Raw genomic sequence first — 7,582 nt, 5'->3', positions numbered from 1 at the left:
TTGAATTAGTTTTAAAAACTATTTCCTAATATGATATATAGTTATTTAGGATTTATTTAATGATTACTACAAACAAAAGCCCCTAAAAACATAAAACCAATAGAAGCAGCGTTCACCATGAAGAAACTACAAAACAAATGAGGAGCATATGTTGAAGGGATGAACCCAAATTATATTCCCCTTAGGAAGAAGAACTTTCTACCGTTCCTGGTGAAGTAGCAAAGGAGCTGTGTCACTATCTTCCTCAAAAACTCTATCTACGTAACCCTCACCAGGATATCATCCATAACATTTTAACTAAGCATAATTAAATAAACATCCTAGAACCACTCTTTTTTTTTCCTTAGTTTATTAGAATTAACTTCAGTCCATGTGGAAAAACTCAGTTGTCTGTCTTGATGTTTTCATGTTTGAAAAACTCAAGAAAAACTGTGCTATTGCACTTAGGGCACTTTGGATCCTTCTCTGATAACATCACGTACATGAAGCATCGAGGACAACCAACCAGATCCATGGCCTTTGCTTCCGGAGCATTTGCACCATCCACCTTCTCTTCCTCCTCTACTGGCATCTTTGGTGAATATGATACCGAAGAAGATGACGATGACGAAGAAAGCTCCGGCGATGTTGGCCTGCTTTTCTGCCTCATTTCCGACTCTTCTTTCTTTCTTTTGCACATGATGTTGAACCTTTTCCTACCAAAGCAATTTTTCCTCTAAGTCAGTCCTTGGAAACAATTTATTTTCATCAAGTAATAATGAAATTTTTTAAAGAAAAATTGTGAGTGTTGTTTTATTTGAAGTTGTTTGGTCTTAATTCAAAGAAATGATATAAGTTTTAGAAATGATATAAAATGTGTGGTGATGGTGAAGTTGAAAGACTTTTCAACTCTCTTTATTTGAGTGACTGAAAAGCTTGTAGAGATGGCAGGTTCTATGACAGCTTGTAGAGATGATAACTTCAGTTCTTGTTAAAAGGTGTTTGATATTTTCTAGTATTAACGGCTGGTGTACCCTTGTACCTGATACAAAAACAAAGCTTATGGAGAAATGTAAAAGTTTCTGGTGACAATAAAGGGAATACAGTGTGGGATTATAGACAAACCAAAATTTTAAATTTATTGAAAGACTGGGTGAAAGCTGGCCGGAAGCTTAGTTGAAGGGATCGAAGAGATAAATCCAAGTTTTTTCTGCAGCAACATGTCAACAAGTATGGTGTCAAATCAGAACTTCATGCAGGGTTACCCAAACCAAGAAGGGTTCGTATGTGTGTCTGTGTTTATGTCAACTTTTTCAGTTGGAGTAAGCATTGCACAAACGTAATAAAGTATTTGGAGATCAGAAGATGTAACAGAAAGTATTAGAATACCTTAAAAGTTAGCCGGGCAAGAGCCAAAATTATTGGAGGTGATGGATGAGTGACTGGGTGAGAGGATCACATTCACAACTGCGTCACCAACAGAGACACAGCAGCATTTTCGTACCAACTTAAATGGTGTTGAGTGAACTAATAGAGGATCACTACCTATTTGTAGAGGTCTCATGAGTGGAATACAGTGAAGAAAATGAGAATTTATTGCCTTATAAATGTCTAACTTTTTACTTGGGGCAGAAAGTGGGCTAGTTTGGGTGAAGTTCTCAGACTTAAAAAAATACTTCGTTTAAACAATTTGCTGTAAATTGATATTGAATAATGATATTTTGTAATGTAAATTGAAATTGACATTTTGGTACATTTTACCTTCACTACAAAATATTAATATTTATATATAAAAAAAAATTTAATGAAAATATAAACAAAATGTAAAATGTTAAAATAATTTTTAAAATTAAAAAAATAATATAATTAAAATATTAATATTTAGTGGAGTGTAAAGTGAAGCATCAGACGTCAAAAAATATTTTTCTTTGTTATTACATTAACCCACACTATAAAAAGAAGAGTGATGATATTTTTTTTTGAAGGTGTTTGCAACCAATAGTGTATTTTTCTAAAAAATTACGATTTTAGATAAAAAAATTTACTAAAATATGTAAGTCATGTTCTATTAATACGATTTTAAAGTGAAATATGTATTGGGGAGAAAAACTCAAAAGTTTGAAGTGACATTCACATACGATTTATTATTTTTTTCAATTTTTTTTACTTAAAATCGTAATTTTCAAATAAAATACTTTAGTGAGCAAATCATTTTTAAACTCCACCCAAACAGGAAATACATCTATTTAATAATTTAATATTTTAATTATATTTATTTTATTTTATTTTCTAACTTAAAATATTATTATATTATTATAAGAAGTTGTAAAACGATTTTTTTTATCAGTAAATAGCAATGAAATTAAAAGGGATCACTTCAGAGGTGATCCAACCCTTATACAGATGATGTTCACAAATTACCTTTCTAACTACAAATCAGCCAACAAAACCTCCTACAGTCAAACCCATCTCTATCAAAATAACAAAGATTAACAAGGATCAATCCTCATATCAAAACTAAATTGAATGCATACAAACCAAAGGTTCAAGACACCAATCAGAGAATGAGAAATTAGCTGACGGTACCTTTGAAGAGATCCAGGACCAAGCCTTAATTTGTGCCAAAGAGAACACCTCAATGTGGTCAACCACTCCACCTTTAAATAAACAGTTGTTCCTATGCCTCCAAATTTCACTAATCAACGCAATCCACACGTTGCCCATAATAAGATTAACTGAAGTGGGTGCATCCAGAATCTTGAAATGTTCAAAATGAGACCTAGGATCCATAAAATCGACAGATCTTACTCCTAACCAATCATAACAAAGATTCCAAATTAACCAAGCAACTCTGCATTCGCAAAACAAATGATTTGTTGACTCCTCGTACCTCCTACACAAGCAACACAAATTACTCTCAATCCCGATTCCTCTTCTCTCCAGATTAATCTTACAAGCAACCTTGTTTTCCATCACTCTCCAAGCTGTGACATGTGCTGAGGGAAGCGCCTTAATTTTCCAGAAAAAATTATATCTTCTTGAGACTTCCTCGCTTCCTTCTCCCCTTAAAAACCCATAAGCAGACTTAACTGAAAATTTTGTTGACCCACTATCTTTTCAAACCCATCTATCCACTGTTTCCATCTCAAACATCTTATTAGAGATCAACTCTAAGAGTTGACTTTCTTGCTCCTCTTCCCAAGCAAACAGACCTCTTCTCCACCTTAATTTCCACTCCCAGGACCCGTTCCCCCATATTCCACAATCACATAATCTTGCCTCCTTATTAACAGACAATGAAAATAACCTTGGAAATCTATTTCTCAAGTCTTCTGAGTCTATCCAGTTGTCTGACCAAAACAATACCTCTCTCCCGTTACCGACCTCCAAAGACAAACGATCTTCAAACTTCCCTCCCCATTCCTTATTAATATCTCGTTACTCCTTCAAACCTCTCCAACCTCCGTACTTAGAATCTAATACATCCCTCCACAACCCCCCCCCCCCCCCCCGTTTTCGTTTTTAGGCGCCAAATCTATTTTCCCAATAAAGCCAAATTAAATTGCCTGATATTGATAATACCGAGCCCTCCTGCATCCTTGGATTTACAAATCTTATCCCATGCCATCCATGCAACCTTCCTTCCATTTGACCCCCAACCCCACAAAAAATCCCTCTGCAGACGCACAATCTTCTTTAACACATTAGACGGTATCTTGAACATAGACAAATAGAACAAAGGTATTGAAGACAAGACAGACTTAATTAAGAATATCCTCCCCGCCATCGAGATACATCTTCCTTTCCACCTGCCTAGCCTTTTCTTTACCCTGTTAACCACTTCATCCCAAAACTCACTCCTCTTATGACAACCCCCTACATGCATCCCCAAATATTTGAAAGGAGTTCTCATCACCTCACAATTTAGGATAGTCGCAAAGTGAATAATTTCCGTATGCTTCACCCCAATCCCACCAATTCTACTCTTGGAGAAATTCACCTTCAAACTAGATGCCAACTCAAAACAATTCAACATAACCTTTATATTAAATACACTTTTGCTCTTTGCCTTACAAAAGAACAAAGTGTCATCAGCATACTGGAGCATATTCACTTTTACTGATTTATTCCCAATCTCCAAGCTCTCAATCAAGTCTTTCTTAATCGCAGTCCTAGATACTCCAGCTAACCCTTCAGCCACTATAAGAAACAAGAAAGGAGCTAATGGATCACCTTGTCTCAACCCCTTCTTCGGAAAAAATTCCTTAGTAGGACTCCCGTTTACGAGTATTGACATCGACGCTGATTCCAAACAAGCTTTAATCCAGGAGATCCATTTGGGGAGAAAAACTCAAAAGTTTGAAGTGACAATATGCTCTTCTTAACAATCTTTTTCCTTCCTTTATTGTATGACAAGACTTCCGAGTCTTTATCACTTTAGGGCTAGTTCAGTATTCTATATTTTCTAAAACTGATACTTAATATGTGTCAAGATTAAGTTTTTATTTTATTTAATTAATAAGTTATTTACGATAATATATTATAGTTTTATTTTTATCAGCAAGAAACAAATAATTAAACAGGACCATTTAAGGGTTGGTTTAACTCTCATACAGAGTTAGATATATAAAAACAAAGTACATTTCTCCATACTCAAACAACATTCTAAAAGATATGTCTATTGCATATCCCTACACTACCAACTAAATACAATAGTAAGACCAAGGGCCAATCTCGCCACTCTAATAGTAATTTTAAATTGAATACAAGCATACCAAGGGTTCTAGACACCGGTCAGAGAACGAGAAACTCATTGATTGTATCTTTGAAGAGGATCCAAGACCAAACCTTAACCTGTGTCAGGGAAAAAACATTAGAATGATCCACCACTCCTCCTTTAAATAAGCAATTATTCATGTGTCTCCAGATCGCATTAACAAATGCGATCCAAACATTACGCATAATTAGATTAACTGAAGTAGACACACCAAGAATTTTGAACTGCTCGAAATGTGATTAAAAAACAAGAGAATCAACTAACTCACTCCTAACCAATCATAACAGAGATTCCACACTAGCCAAGCTACTCTGCATCCAAAGAACAAATGACTTGTTGACTCCTCTAATACCCTACACAAGCAGCAAAGGTTGCTCTCGACCCCAACTCCTCGTCTTTGCAGATTTACCTTTGAAGCAATCTTGTTTTCAATCACCCTCTGAGCTTAAGGAAGATACTTAATCTTCTAGAAGAAATTGTACATCCGCATATTTTCCTGAACTCCCTATCCCCTTAATAAACCAACCCAAATGTCCACAGTCTCCAACTCGAGCCTCTTACTAGAAATCTCTTAAAAAAACTAACTTACCTGATCCACCTTCCAACTCCAAATTAAATTCCACACCTAGACACCATTAACCCAATCTTCACAATTAAATAGATTCGCCTCCTTAGAGACCGATAAAGAAAAGAGCCTTGGGAATCTACTTTTCAAGACTTCGGAACCTACCCAATTGTCCCCCATAACAAAATATTTTTCGTGTTTCCAACCTTCCAATTGAAACGATCTTCAAACTTCCCTCCCCACTCCCCACTTCTCAGACTTCCTGACCTTCATAATATCTCTCCATCACAATGAAACTTTGCTATTTTTGACCCGTTGTTCATTCAGATTTCTCCATCCTCCATACTTAGACTCAATGATCTCCCTCCACAACCACTCTTGTCCAAATTTAGGCGCCAAATCCATTTTTCCAATAAGGCCAAATTAAACAACCTAACATTTATAATATCAAGACAACCTGCTTCCTGAGACATACAAACCTTATCCCAAGTAGCCCATACAATCTTTCACCCCAATCCCACAAAAAATTTCTCTACACTATACCTTCTTTCACCCTAACTCCACAAAAACTTCCTCTACATTATACCATAAAATATATCTGAATTTGATTTTATAAGGATCGAGAAAAATAGTCTTAGAGTAGAAATGGTACAATTAAAATGACACCTAAATATTTTATTATTAAAGTGAAAAAAGCTATATAAATATAAAATTAGTTATTCAGGTTTCATTTTAAAAGAACCACCATCTCTCTAGAAGTTTCATTTTCCTTTCCTCTCCCTTCTCTCTAAGATTCTGATCTCCTCGCTCATCTGTTTGACGATCAGAGTCCACCATTAGACTCCTGGCAGCGAGATCTACAAGACTGTCCGATTAGAATCTTTGATAGAGTAAGTTCATTTTTGTTCCCCTTTTCCTTTCCTCTCCCTTCTCTCTAAGATTCTGATCTCCTCGCTCATCAGTTTGACGATCGGAGTCTGCCATTGGACTCCTGGTAGTGAACTCTACGAGATTGCCCAATCAGAATCTTAGATAGAGTAAGTTCATTTTTGGCTCATTTTCCTTTGAGTTAGTTTTGATCTGGTTAGGGTGCCTTTTAGTTTAAGTTTGCATGTGAGGTTTTTATCTTCAAAATTAGTTTATGTTAGATCAGGATCCTAGTGATATAATTAGATTTGTGATCAGGACTTTGTGGTGCGGGTTAGGTTATCCTTGAGCTTTTGGTGGGTTGGAGCTCTTAGTGAGCATCTGCTCAAGTCCAGGTAAGGGAAGCTAGTTTTTATATTTTATATAGAACCCTAGGTTAGAAGATCTGGATGTGGAGGTGACGTGGTCACTAGTTCAAATTTCTGCTTGCAGGATTGTCTCTTTTGAAGAGTAAAGTAATATATTGATTGAAATGGTTAATTCTGAATATTTTATATTGATTTTAAGGTGAATAAGTTGTTGAAATTGTTTGTGTTTGAAAATTTAAAATGTTTGAATGATAATATAAATGAGTTGAACTGTTTGTGAATATTTTGTTGAATTACTTAAATGAGAAATTTGATGAGAAGTGGTTGTTTGAGTTTAGATGATGATTGATTTAGACAGCATATATTTGAAACTTAATTATGTGTTTAAGTGATATTTTAGATATAATTGAATTGCTTAGAAAAGTTTAAAATATTTATATGATTAGTGAATGAATTGTTGTGTGATTTGGAAATTCTAAACTTTGGTATGATTTGATTGTGTGATTTGGATATTGTGAGAGTCATAATATGAATTTTAATCAAGACATAGTATTTTCAGGAAAGAAAATACCGTGTTAAGATTGTATAGGATGTGCATTTACTAGGGATTCGTCTAGAAGGAGATATCCTGACTCTCCTGAGATAAGGGAATCATATAGATGAAATTATTCAGGTGGTGATAGTCGAAGGAGGTTCATATGAATGGGTAAGTTGTTTGAAAGATAATTAACTTGACCTGCTATATGAATTAACCATGTCATACTAGGAAATAGATGATATTGAGATTATTTATGTGCATAGCTGTGTGAATTTCACTGTGAGATAGTATGACAGGTGCAGATCTCTGAGTCTAAGTCAACGCACGAGTCTTTCGGAAGTAGAGTTAAGTGTCTATGGGTTGTGAGTCCGTAGATGACTAACATGAGAAAGATGAATATTGAAATTGTTGATAGACACTGGTTATGTGAAATGTTTGAGAAATTGTATGAGAATTTATGAATTTTGTGTATTAATTTGAAATTTAAA

At 35.0% G+C, this 7,582-nt stretch overlaps 1 long non-coding RNA gene across 1 annotated transcript; it reads right to left on the bottom strand.

The window, feature by feature from the left end:
- Positions 1–509: 509 nt before the first annotated feature.
- LOC137834519 (uncharacterized) lies at positions 510–1,528 on the bottom strand. Its single transcript, XR_011084911.1, has 3 exons — positions 1,369–1,528; positions 1,105–1,189; positions 510–695 (listed from the first exon to the last, which is right to left on the bottom strand). It is a non-coding gene; the product is annotated as an uncharacterized lncRNA (long non-coding RNA).
- Positions 1,529–7,582: the final 6,054 nt, after the last annotated feature.

This window comes from Phaseolus vulgaris, chromosome 5, assembly GCF_000499845.2.
Source record: "Phaseolus vulgaris cultivar G19833 chromosome 5, P. vulgaris v2.0, whole genome shotgun sequence".
Lineage (NCBI taxonomy): Eukaryota > Viridiplantae > Streptophyta > Magnoliopsida > Fabales > Fabaceae > Phaseolus > Phaseolus vulgaris.
Note: the sequence above shows the minus strand (reverse complement) of the source record. Positions and strands in the feature narration are given on the sequence as shown.